We start from the raw sequence: 13,550 nt of genomic DNA, 5'->3' as shown, positions 1-13,550 counted from the left end.
TTTCTTATCTTTAGAGAGCAGGTTATCTTCCAATTAGGCAGATATTTTATCAGGAAAAAAAGACAAAAAAATTAACCTAGTCTTAGTGGTATTCTTCAGTTTCTTATTAAAAAAAAAAAAACTAATTTCTCTAAATTAGAGACATGTGACCACTAATTGATGCTTCTTATGAGAATCACCATGGGGCTCCAAAGGACATTGTTCTCACGGATTTTCAGTAGATTTAGGAAGATCAGGGTATTAAGGGATATGGGTCTAGGAGTCTTACCCCTACTTTGTAGACTTTCTTTCAGTAGAGGTAATGGGATCCATTAAACAATATCTGTAGTTGCACATCCACAGTGGGCCCAGGGTGAAGAGAGAACACAATCTCTATAGTATTAACTGATTTTTTTCCTTTTTAAAAATGGGTATATCTTCATTTGATAATACATGACCATTATAAAAATATTATAAAGTGGAAACTCTCACATAATTCCACTACCCAAAAATCACTATTAGTTTTTTAGTGTTTATCCTTCCATACTTAATATTTAAATACTAAAATATTACATGAAATCATATTAAAATAGTAAATACTATATTAAGTTTAATATGAGAGCATATGCTATATACTATTTAGTAAACTGCTTTTTTTCACTTAACAATATACTTGCAACATTTTTACAAACCATCACTTGAAGATTAGGTATTTATTTTTAATTTTTTACAGATTTTATTTATTTAAGAGAGACAGAGCATGAGCATGAGCATAGGGGGCGGAGGCAGAATGAGAGGGAGAAGCAGGTTTCCCGCTGAGCAGGGAGACCAATGTGTGGCTCAATCCCAGGACCCTGAGATCATGACCTGATCCAAAGGCAGATAGATGCTTAATCCACTGAGCCACCCAGGCACCTTGAGGTAAGTAAGCCTTTTTAACCAGTGACTCTTGTTGGATATTTAAACGGCTTCCAATTTTTCTTTTATTTTAAAATATTTTATTCATTTGTTTGAGAGCAAGAAAGTGAGCAGAGAGGAGGGGCAGAGGGAGAAGGGCTTCCAACTTCTCACTCAATAAATTATAATGTAATTAATATCCTTGAATGATTTATGAACAATTTTCTTATATTTTCTTTAAGCACTTTGAAGATTTTCTATTGTTTCTTGTCTTCCACTGCTTCTATTGAGAAGTCAGCTTCTTGTCTTATTGCTCATTTGAGGTAATGTCTTTTCCTCTGACTACATTAAGATTTTCTTTTTGGTTTTGGTTTTCAGTAGTTTTACTATGATGTTCCCAGGGGTGGTTTGCATGTATCCTTCCTGGGGTTCATAATGGTTCTTGAATCTGTAGATGAATGCCATTCTTCAGGTTTTGGAAAGTTTCCAGTCATTATGTCTTAAATATTGCCTATGCTCCATTTTCTCACTTATTTCCATCCAGATAGATAAACTTTTGCTACATCTTATTTGACTCTGATGCTCTTTTCTCTACTTTGTCTCTGTATGCTTCATTATGGGCATTTTCTTTAGATTTATTTAATTTTCAGTTTATGAAATTTATCTCTAGCTGTACCTAACTATTTAATTCTACTGAGTTCTTAATTTGTCATTATAACTTTTCAGTTCCAGACTTCCCATTAGGATTTTTTATAGTTTCCAGGCCTCTGATCAATCTTTCTTTAAAAAAAAAAAAAAAAAAAAAAAAACTGAAAATTTGTTTAACATTTAAAAAAATCTGCCAAATAATTCTATTTTCTGGCTCTCTATGGAGGTTCTATTGTTTTCCTTGGTGTTCTATCAGACTGTGTTGTCTCCTCAAATGTGTGGTTATTTCTGACTGAGTGCTAGTCAGCGTGTATAAAGCCAAGAGTGGTCATTTGAGGCCCTGAGAAGACATTATCTTCCTCTAGCTTCTGGCTGGTGACTAGAGGGCATTAGGATGCCCTAACCTTTCCACTCTCAGCTAAGATTCTGTGAGAGAATTAAGCCTTGTACCAAAGTCATTTGAGTGACTATCTTCTCAATTCTCCTAAGAAGAATATATAGCTAGTAATATCCTAGATAAAAAGGAGAAGTCAATTCCTCATACACAATCATGCTTTAAAATATTAGAGATGTTCTGGAATCCCAGTGAAGAACTGTTTATTTTTTTAATTTTTATTTTTTGAAGAACTGTTTAAATTAAATTGATAACTGAAAAAGAAGCCAAAGCTGAGCTTCAGTCATTGTGAGGATTGGTGCATTTCCAGTCCTCATTTCACTGGGTCCCATCCTAAAGTCTGGAAGGCTACTAGGGCCCTTTCTCCTTGGGCATCCCATGAACTCCTATGTATCTTCCCTAATTCCATTTAATGTTTAGGCTTCTCTGTAGTGTCTACCAAAAAGGTGGTATTGCTAAGGATAAAGTGGCCCCCAAAGTCTGATTGTCTTGGTCTCCGTCTCTTGGGTGTTGGCCCTGTAACTCTTCACTGTTCTAGTAGTTCTCTTTTGCCTTCAAAAAGGCTTTGAAAATATTTTTCCTTGATCTTCTAATTATTTTTAGAGGGAGATGGAAGTGAGGGGAGAGAATATCTATCTAAATTGTCTAGCCCACCATTACTGTAAATAAAATTGCCAGAACAGAGATACACATTTGACATTTTGATAGCTATGGCCATATTGCCCTCCAGAATGGTTGTAGAAATTTGCACACAAACACCAAGCAGATTTAAAGGTTTCTATCTCTCCACATACTCTGTAACAGTGGGGATATTACCATTTTTGAGAATCTTTGACAATTGGATAGATTATCCTTAAATTTACACCATTTAAAGTTCTTTAAGCAAAAATAATATATTTACTCCATGTGTATCATTTTGAAGATTAAAAAACTTTGATGCTCTGTTAGCATTTAGTATTAGAGGAAATTGTGTTAACAATCTTCTAAAATATAAGTAAAATTTTCAGAGAACCTTATCAACTTACTCCATTATATATTTTAGAGTTCTAATCTATTAGCAATGATTTGCATTCCTTGGTCAAGAAAAACGTATTTTGACAGGGATCCAACTTTCGGAATGGCAAAGAAAGAGAACTGCAGATATATTGTGGAATAAACAGCAAGACTATTTATAACTGTCAGGCTTAAAGCTTTCCCCATCTGTTACCCTGACTGCATTCCTTAATAACAACAATAATAATAAAAGATGCATTGTAATAAAGCAATGAGCCAATGTTTCTTTGGGAATTATTAACTACTTCAAGCGAGACTGTCTTATTTGTAGCTAGCCAGGATAGAATGGGAGTACAAGTGATAACCAGCCTTGCTTTTTAAGAGTTAATCTAAATTTTAAGGTTGCATTACAAATGCTACTTTTCTGCAAGACTTACAAAGCAGGGATTTTTCTTGTCTTGGAAAAAGACAGCAAGAGGGACAAACCTAAAGGAACTAGTAAGCTCTAAGGACAGATCCCTTGTTAGAAGAGTAAAATATTTAAATGTTTTTTAAAATAGGGAAGTTTCCCATCTCTGATTACAGTGTCTTATTAGTTTCACACAAGAGGCAGAGAGATGCACTATAAACCCCCTTTCACAGCTCTTAAGTCTCTGAATGCAAGAGATCTCATTGCATTAAATTCCAAGAAATATAACTAGGGGCTTTCAAAACCTTGCCATCTATCTTAGATGTCCAGTATTATACTTGAGCTCCATTCCCATGCAGTAAGACAAGAAAAAAGAAGGGGAAAAATACAAATAGTGAGAACAAACTGCCACTATTTAAATGTTTTGGGACTGTCCACCTGGAAAATCCTAAAGAATCTATAATTTTTTTAAATTAATAAGATAGAGTAATAGTGATGGTTACCAAATCAAGATACAAAAGTCAACTGCATTTCTACATACAGCAACAATCAGAAAAATTAATTTTCAAGAAACTATTTATAATGGCAACAATATAAAGTACCTAGAAATAAATCAAACACTATATGCTTAAGATCTTCAAGGGGAAAATCATAAAACTTTACTGAAAGATATTAACAAAGATCTAAATAATGGAGAACTAGCAAATGTTCTTGAAAGGAAGACTCAATATCATAATATTGTCAATTTTCCTCCAACTGATCTATATCTATAATCTCAATGCTCTGCTAAAACACAATGCCAGCAGGCAGAATTTGGTGGAATTTGACAGGTTGATTTATAAAATTTAAATGTAAAATCAAACGGCTAATAATAAGCAAGACATTCTTCAAAAAGAATAAATTAGACTGATTTGCCTTTGATATATTAAGATCTATTATAAAGCTATTATAATTAAGATAATGTGGTACTGGGGAAGAAGGTGCAAAATGACTAAGGAAACTATAGAACTGAGAATAAATGTACACATATATATGAATTTAATTTATGACAGAGCAGGTACTGAATGTTAGTAAGGGAAGATGGGCAAGGCTATACAGAGCCAGAACAACTGGGCATCCACATGGGATCTGTAGTAGACTGAATAATGGCCCCCCAAGGATGGCCTGTGTCCTAATTCTTGTAAATATAAATATATATATAAATATCTTACATGGAAAAATATGTGGTTGAGTTAGGAATTTTGAGGTGGGGAGATCATTCTAGATTATCTTTATTACTATAGCTTAAAAACTGTCTTGAAATCAGGTAGTAGTGGCCTTCCAATTTTGTTCTTTTCCAAAGTTGTTTTGGCTGTTCTAGGCTCTTTGCATTTCCATATGAATTTTAGAATCAGCCTGTCAATTTCTACACAAAAAGCAGCTAGAATTTTTATTCAGATTGTATTGAATCTGTAGATAAACTTGAGGAAGAAGTAACATCTTAATGATACTGAATTTACCCACTTTTTAACAAGGTACAATTCTCCATTTATTTAGGCCTTTAGTTTCTCTCAGCAACATTTTGTAGTTTTCTGAATGCAGGTCTCACACATCTCTTGTCAAATACACCTCTAAGTATTTAGGATTTCTTAATGCTATTGTAAGTGATATTGCTCTTTTAAATTTCAATTTCCCATTATTCACTGTATAAAAATACAATCAATTCTCTCTATATAGATTCCATATCCTATAACCTTGCCACACACTTTTTAGCCTTCATTTAAAACAGATATTCCCTAGTACAATCTCCACAGGTTTTGCTTCAATAAAACATAGATGAAACCCAAGAAATCTACATTTTTAATGATCAGCCAGAGTGAGCCTATGCAGATTCTCTAGGGACATTACCTCATGAATGAACACTGTTAACTATGTTAACTTCCAACAACATAGCAGAGTAAGCTGACTCAATCCATCCTCCATTTCAAATACCAAAAAAAAATTCTTATTAAAAATATAACAAATATGTATTTTTAATACTTATCTGCGCTCAAAAGGAAGAAAGGAAAATACCAGGCAACAGAAATGAAAAAGGAATTTGGAGATTTGTAAAGTTCACACAGGTCTTATGGTCTAGTGGCTTCAGTTTTAACACCTTCACAAAAACAGGACATTTGGCTTTGTTCCTCTCTGGGAATAAGGAACTGAACTTAGATCCTTGCATAAATCCAGGACCTTGGAAAGGAAACAAGAAGAAAAATTCTATCTATTGGTCTAGAGAAGCAGTAATGAAAATTGTCGTCTCCCTAGTTCTCTCAATAGGGGAAAGAGGTTCCTATGAGATATCGAAATCCCAGATACAGATATGGATCTAAATTTACCCTATATGATAGGTGAAAGAATCAGAAGCTGAGAAAACAAAAGTTGTAGGATCCTGAAAAACTGCTCTGCGGGAATACTTCCATGATCCAGCACCCATGCTGTCTTAGTCTATTTGGGCTTTTGTAACAAAAATACCACAGACTGGGTGGCTTAAACAACAAACATATTTCACAGGTGGAGGAGCCCAAGATCAAGGTGGCAGCCGTGACGGGCACTGGGCCTGTTCAACAGTCTCCAGGTAGACAAAAGAGGAGTTGTCCTTGCGGAATCCTGACCAAACTACAGATCTGTGAGCAAAATAAACGGCTGCCACTAAATTTAGGGTGGTTTGTTATACAGCAAAAGATAAAAGGAACAAAATGGCTTAAATAAATTAAGGCTTTTATTTTGCTCACCTACCACGGACATTAGGAAATGAGGATTTCAGGGAGGGGAGGGTTTAGGGGCTTAGGACATGCTGCTGCTGCTGCTGCTGCTGCTGATCAGTAAGGATGAAAAGAATGAATATTGATTGAATAGCTTTCTTTTCATGTTCTAGAACCATCCAATTGTACTTATTGTAGCTTTTAAATAAGTTTTAACATATGGTAGGGCTAGTCCTCCCACATTATTCTTTTTTTTCTGGATTTTCTAAGCAATTCTAGCTCATTTATTTCCTCCATAAGAACTTTAGAATCAACCTAACTAAAAACAAAAAACTTTGATATTACCACTGGGATCACATTTTATTTACAAAGAGAACTCATCTATCTATGATGTGGATCTTCCTGACCAAAAACATCGACATACCTTTCCATTTGTTCAAGTTTTCCTAAATCTGAGTATGCATTCATAGATACTTATATATTATTCCCTGTATTCCTTATGCTTGGAATATTTGATAATTGAACATATAACTTAAAGTAAATAGTGTAGTTGATCAAGAAAATAATTTCTTATTCATAGGACTAAGAAGCCTTATATTATTATGAGGTGGCAGTCTGATGAGTTTTGAGAAAGAAAGCCTACAAATATGTAAAGCACTACTCACTTATTACTCCAAAAACCCAACAATGCTTTCAATGATTGAGGAGTTTTAGCTTTCTCTCCCCTAAGTATCCATTCTTTACTTCAATTGGGATAAAGATCAAAAGCTCTAAATTGTGCTAAAAATTCAGATACTTCTTCTGACGGACAGAATGAAAATGGACACTGCAGTTTCATTTTAATTGGGTCCTTAAAGGAAGCAGATACATCTGGCATCCTTTCCACCATGCTGCTTTTTCACATTTGACTCTGAAGCACCCACTAACGATGTTATCTAGCAATATATTTCACAGTTTAAATCAGAAAGTGTTGCTTCCTTTGAAGTTCCCATATGGTGATCCAAACCAAATGTGTGCAGTTTCCCGTTGAGTTTTTTTAAAAAAAGGTAATCTTCATGATTAGATTAGGAATTGGAAAGTCAAGAGAGATAAAAAGTCAGTTTCAAGCTACAGAGCAGACCATCAGCAAGTCTTTATAAATATCTAACATACAATTTAACTACTTCTAAGAAAATCTGAAAATTTCAATGAAGAAAAAACTTCAGTTTCAGATGAACTGAAAAGATTGGAGTGATGTTATAGTTCCTATGTTCAGATTAAAGCAGGTCACTTGCTTGCATATGGCCCTTCCGTGATTCCCCATGGCAGTCAGGAGGAAGGCCAGGGTTCTCAGTCTGGCAGTCAAGGGCAGCTCTCCCCGCACTACCTACTCCCCTGGATCCAGCTCCATCTCCTGCCTGCTCCTTTCCCCTCCCAGTCTCTCTGTCTCTGTCTCTCTGGCAATTCTTTTTCATTTCATCCTCTTGCCATGTACTTGCACAAAGTGTTCCCAGCCCCACATCTTTTTTTTTTACTTGACTAACAAATACTTCAAAAGGGTCACTTTCACTGGGGAGCCTTCCCTCAAAACCCCAGACTGAGATGTGCGCCCTGTATGCTCTTCTGTCTCACACTCATTCACTGTGTAGCACTGCAGTTAATTGTTGAAGATGTTTAAATTTCACGTGTGTCAAGAGGCCTCCTTCAAGACCAGTGATGCTGGCCTTCCCTACTACTCCCTGTCTCTGAGCTTATATTCACAGGGTGGAACACTATACAACAATGAAAGTGAAATGCAACCAAGGCTGCAAGCAAAACATGGATGAGACATGCAGATTGATTCCAATTATGTATGTTTCAAAAATAGGCAGTACCAAATTCCTTTGTTCATGTTGCACACACACTGGGGTAAAAACTAAAGATAGAAGCAATGAAAGATGACCACTAAGGACAAAATGGTGATTTTCTCATGGGGAGGTTGGGGTGAATGGAGTGTGACTGTGAAGGGACACACAGGGGGCTTTCTCATGACCTGTGTCAGGTCATGTAACACATTCACAGTAACATATTCATAGGTTCTGGGGATTAGGGCATGGACATCCTTGGGAGGCTGTTACTCTGCCCACCACAGTATATTTTATGCACATTTGTGGATCTATGTCCTATTTCTTAGTGACAAAAGGTTAAAAATTAAAACTACAGTATGTAAATACAAAGGATTCCTATAAGACCATGAAAAAGAGTAATACTTTTTATTTAGTATTAATGGAATAATCTGCAAGAGATATTTAAAAAGCAGTGTTAAGGGGTGCATAGGTGGCTCAGTTGATTGAGGGTCTGCCTTCGGCTCAGGTCATGATCCCAGGTTGGGCTTCCTACTCAGTGGGAAGTTTGCTTCTCCCTCTCCCTCTGCCCTTCCCCCTTGCTCCTTCTCTCCCTTTCTCTTTCTCTCTCTCACTCAAATAAATAAACAAAATCTTCAAAAAAAATAAAAATAAAAGGCAGTGTCAGAACCACTGTGTAAAGTATGCTATCATTTATGTAAAGAGGCATGAGGAGGAAGCATAGCCAAACAAAGCAAAACAAAACAAGGGAAGGGGCTTTTTCTAACTGCCTAAGAAGTATTTCTTAGTGACCTAAAGCCAGGAGGTTTTACCAACTCTTTGAAAATAATACCAAGGAATCATCAAGAGCTCTTGAAAAGACACAGAATTACATGGAATTTACAAGGAAGATAATATGGAATTACAATGTAAACAAAACCCTTCTCTGGCAATCATGTCTTTTAATAAACCACTAACAAAATAAAGAAGAATGTCATCCAGATGGAAAATTATACTATTCAGTTTATCCAGGATGTGAATTCTGTGGCAGAATTCAGAACTGCAAACAAAACAATAGATGAATACAACTAGTTATGTAATGTTTGGGAACCTCCTGGAGAGCAGCCAACCCCCTGGAACATGGCCAAGCACGACATCCCAGGGGAGTTATAGATGGGAGGGAGGTCCCACCACCTGTGGCACCCCTGCCACTGGAGCATTTCCAGCCTGTGTCTGAACACTGCCGTACCAGCATTTCCTCCAGACCCGTTAAGAAGTCTCAGGCAAATGATGCTGGTGGGAAGTGTGGAACGAGATTTATGTCAATCCTGAAACTCCTAGTCCATTCTACACTTGTTCTGGAGCCATTTTGAGAATCCTACATTCACAGGCAAAAGGGAGACCAGATCAAACTAGGATTCATTCACTCATCCATTCATTGTTTTCATTTAGTTGCTCATCCATTTAATCAATGTTTACGAGTGGCTTTATCTTCCCAGTGTGATCACAGCATAAGACATAGAGTGTAATTTCAATATATAGATTTTTTTAAACCAGCCAAACTATACTATTTTGCTTAGACATGACTACATAGGCAGTAGACTTATACATGAAATAAACAAATAAAAATAACTATCACAAAAGTCAAAGTGATTGTTACTTCCACGGAAGATGAAGGAAACATCATCAGGAAGGGACACACATATCTAGGGGAGGAAGATGTTTGGTTTTTTTTTTTTCCCTAAATATCTTGTTTTTTTTTTTTTTTAATTTTTATTTATTTATGATAGTCACAGAGAGAGAGAGAGCGGCAGAGACACAAGCAGAGGGAGAAGCAGGCTCCATGCACCGGGAGCCCGATGTGGGATTCGATCCCGGGTCTCCAGGATCGCGCCCTGGGCCAAAGGCAGGCGCCAAACCGCTGAGCCACCCAGGGATCCCAATATCTTGTTATTGATAGTTTAATTCTATCAATGTTAGAGAATATGTTTATGATTTCAGTCTTTTTAGGTTTTTTTTTCTTTTTAGTTTTATTGAGACTCCTAATATAACCTGTATGCATATGATTTGCTTTGGTGAGTGTTCCACATTCACCTGAAAAGAATATGTATTCTGAAACATTGGGTGAATTTGTTCTGTAATAACAGGTTATGTGATTAATACAACTGTTGTTCACATCTGTGTCTTCATGGATCTTTTGTGTCTTTCAGGTTTTAAGTGTTGTTAAAATCTATTATGATTGTGCAATTATCTGTTTTTTAATTGTATCAATTTTGCTTCATGTTTTGAAGGCCTGTTACTAGGTTATGTCATGTCCTCCCTAATAAATTGACCACTTTATTCTTAAAAAAAAAAAAGCAGCCCATTCTTCTGCACTGTTCTTAGACTGCTTGACCCCTTGATACACAGAGAAAAGTGACTATGTAGATATGGACTAAAAACATGCTAGGTAGAGCAGAATAGTGGGATTTCTGCACTTGAAGCTACTAGCACTCTTACTATTCTCTCTCTCACCACTTAATATTTTATTATTAAAATAACCATCACACCTGTAAATCCAGGGAGACCTACACATTACAGAGCAGAGATAAGCAGCACTAACTACTCTGAAAATTAAAGCCATTTTCTTATCCTTATATACAAAGAACAACCATGGATCAGAAGGCATTGGAAGGATCCCTATGACTGCATACTTGCTACCTTGGAATTTTCTAACAAATAAATATTTCTCCTGGCATCCTTATTTAATATCATTGAATGGCATTTAATGTCATTTATTACTCATGTTTGATTAAAATCTGGTTCTTTGAGAACAGATGATCAGCCCTGTAGGTCTAACATCAGACTGTTAAGATTTTCAGAATAAGAAAATGAAGAGTAATGGAGGATAGTACATTTAAAAATTATATATTTTCCAAGAACTAAAGTAATACATGAGTAATCAGACTCAAATGGTCCACAGAAAGCTGAGGAGGATGAACTAGAAAACTCACTCCTGGACATTGCTTCATGATATTTCAGACCTCAAGTACAAAAAGAAAACTCTAGAAAATATTGAGAGAGAAACAAAACAACAGGCCACCCATCAAGAAATGCAAAATAGTTGACTTCAGACTGCTGGGCTTTTACCATACAGTTGGCACAATGTCTTCAACATTTCTGAGAGATGACTTTGAACCTAGTAATGTCAGCTAAACCATCAGGTGAGTATGAGAGCAGAATAAGACATTATCAGGCATTCAAGGATCAAAGTTCCCCTTCCATAGGCCCTTCCTGAGGAAGCTACTTGAGCAAAGTAAGAGTAAAAAGATATAATGGAACACACATGGAAACTTAAAAAATTTCTTAGTAACAGCTGTGCAGAAGAAGGTGGCTGATCTGACTTAGAATGAGAAGCTGTGAGGCTCTAAGAAAAAGGACTTCAAGGAAAAGAAGAGCATACATTCTACAATTAGACAGGGATGAAGAAATGAAGAATTAGAAACATCCCAAAACCTGCACAAAAGACTCAACTCAGTGATGAAGTGAGCTAAAATGAGGTATAATAGAAGCGATGAACAGCGAAGAAAGGGAAACTACTTGCCACAGACCTTGGGGCCATTTTTTTAGTAGTTAGCATTCACCAGAGGAGGTCAGTACATTCAACCAACAGAGGATCAAATGTAATCCCAGAGTAAATTTGGCCCTTCAGTGTATAAAATCCATGTGGACAAAATAGAGGACTTAAATATGGTTACCAATCATTTTATTTTATTTTATTTTTATTTTATTTTTTATTTTTTAAAATATTTTATTTATTTATTTAGGATAGTCACAGAGAGAGAGAGAGAGAGAGAGAGGCAGAGACACAGGCAGAGGGAGAAGCAGGCTCCATGCACCGGGAGCCTGACGTGGGATTCGATCCCGGGTCTCCAGGATCGCGCCCTGGGCCAAAGGCAGGCGCCAAACCGCTGCGCCACCGAGGGATCCCGGTTACCAATCATTTTAATACAAAAGTAGGACAACTCACAGAAGGTAGGAGAAACAGGGTGGAACCGTGGTAGGCAGGTCAGGGGTCCCAATACCCTTACATGTCAAGAGATACTATACAATTAATGGAACAAAAATATAGTTTTCAGTATATTATTTAAGGCTATAAATAAAACTCATAAAATAAAATATAATAAAAATAATTGGGTTGCCAGGGGTTGAGGTAGGGAATGCCTGCAAAGCAGCATGAGGGAACTTTATGGTGTGATACAAATATTCTGTATCTTTTTTTTTTTTTTTTTTGGTGCCAGTTATATGACTGTTTAGGTTTGTCATAGTTCACAGAACGATACACCAAAAAATGGTGAACTTCACTGCATGTAAATTATAACTCAGTAAGGCCAGCAAGGGGACAATGAGATCATATATGAACTAAATCCTCATCCATCTTAGTGGGGGAACTTAACAGGTAATATGTGAAGCTGATAAATCAACAAAAAGCAATTGATATAGGCATAGAATTAGCAAGGAAAATTACTACCACAAAAAACAGCTAAAAGTGCTGCACGAAAGCAACATTGGAGAAAGAGACTACTAGTCAGCTTTATAATCTTACTATTTACCTGTTTTACTTATTTATTGGCACCAGCATTTAAAAAAAATATGAGACATTTTTTAAAAATAAAAAAGCTTCCAGAGTAGCACAAAGAACTTCCATACACCCTTTACCCAATAACCTCCTTTATAGCAAAGGATCCAGTCCAGGCTCACGTTACACCCAGATGTTATGTCTCTTGAGTCTCACTCAATCACACTCAAGACAAGTCTTTTCTTTTCATGAGCTTGATGTCTTTGAGGATTACAGGCTGGTAATTTTGTTTTGTTCTTCAATTTGGGTTTGCCTAATGTTCCCCCACATTTAGACCCATGTTAAGTATTTTGGCCCAAATATCATTGAAGAGATGCTCTGTTCTGATTGTGTCCTAGTGAGTAGTACATGTGGTTGACTGCCATATTACTGCTGGTATTAACTAAAATAACATCTCCCAGATTTCGTACTGTAAAGTTGGATTTCTCCCTTTTATAATTAATAAGCATTTTGAGGTAGGATATTTTGAGACCCACTAAATCTTCAGAATGCTTTTTATCTGAATTGGTCATTACTATGGTTGCCAAATAGTAAATTTTTCTTTAGTGGATTCATAGATTCCTATTTATTCAGTGGATTATAATCTATTAGCATCATTATTGTTTTTTATTCTTAACTTGTTACTAAGTGTGGTCAGTGGGAGTCCCTTTTCTGGCTTCTGTATCATTCTGACATGCCCCTGTCATTCTTTGAGCATTTCCTTAGTTTCCAACATAATAGAATGTTCCAGGCTCATCTTGTTCTCTCCCTGCCTCAGACCTGGAAAAAGTCCCTCTTAGAAGAGGTTGGGATTCAGAAACCAAGCTTTGGGTATGCGGTGTGCTCTTTGCTACTAGAGTCTTGAAGCTGACAGGACCTCTCAATGGTCACAGCTAGGAAATATGTACATGTATATACATAAACATATAACATTTACACATATATCCTATATCTGAGTATATCAACAACCATGAGTTCATAGTGATAACTCCAATTCCATTCCAATACCAAAACTCACCTTAGCCTTTCTCTCTCTCTCTCTCTCTCTCTCTCTCTCTATATATATATATATATATATATACACATATCTGCCTCCTCTAAGAGT

General features: G+C 36.3%; 1 protein-coding gene across 7 annotated transcripts in view; it reads right to left on the bottom strand.

Moving 5' to 3' along the window:
- The window catches only part of HYDIN (HYDIN axonemal central pair apparatus protein), a 383,131-nt gene that overhangs the window by 223,550 nt on the left and 146,031 nt on the right, over nt 1-13,550 (bottom strand). The window lies entirely within an intron of this gene.

Source organism: Canis lupus, chromosome 3, assembly GCF_048164855.1.
Source record: "Canis lupus baileyi chromosome 3, mCanLup2.hap1, whole genome shotgun sequence".
NCBI classification, from domain to species: domain Eukaryota; kingdom Metazoa; phylum Chordata; class Mammalia; order Carnivora; family Canidae; genus Canis; species Canis lupus.
This window is presented reverse-complemented; position numbering and strand designations above follow the sequence as displayed.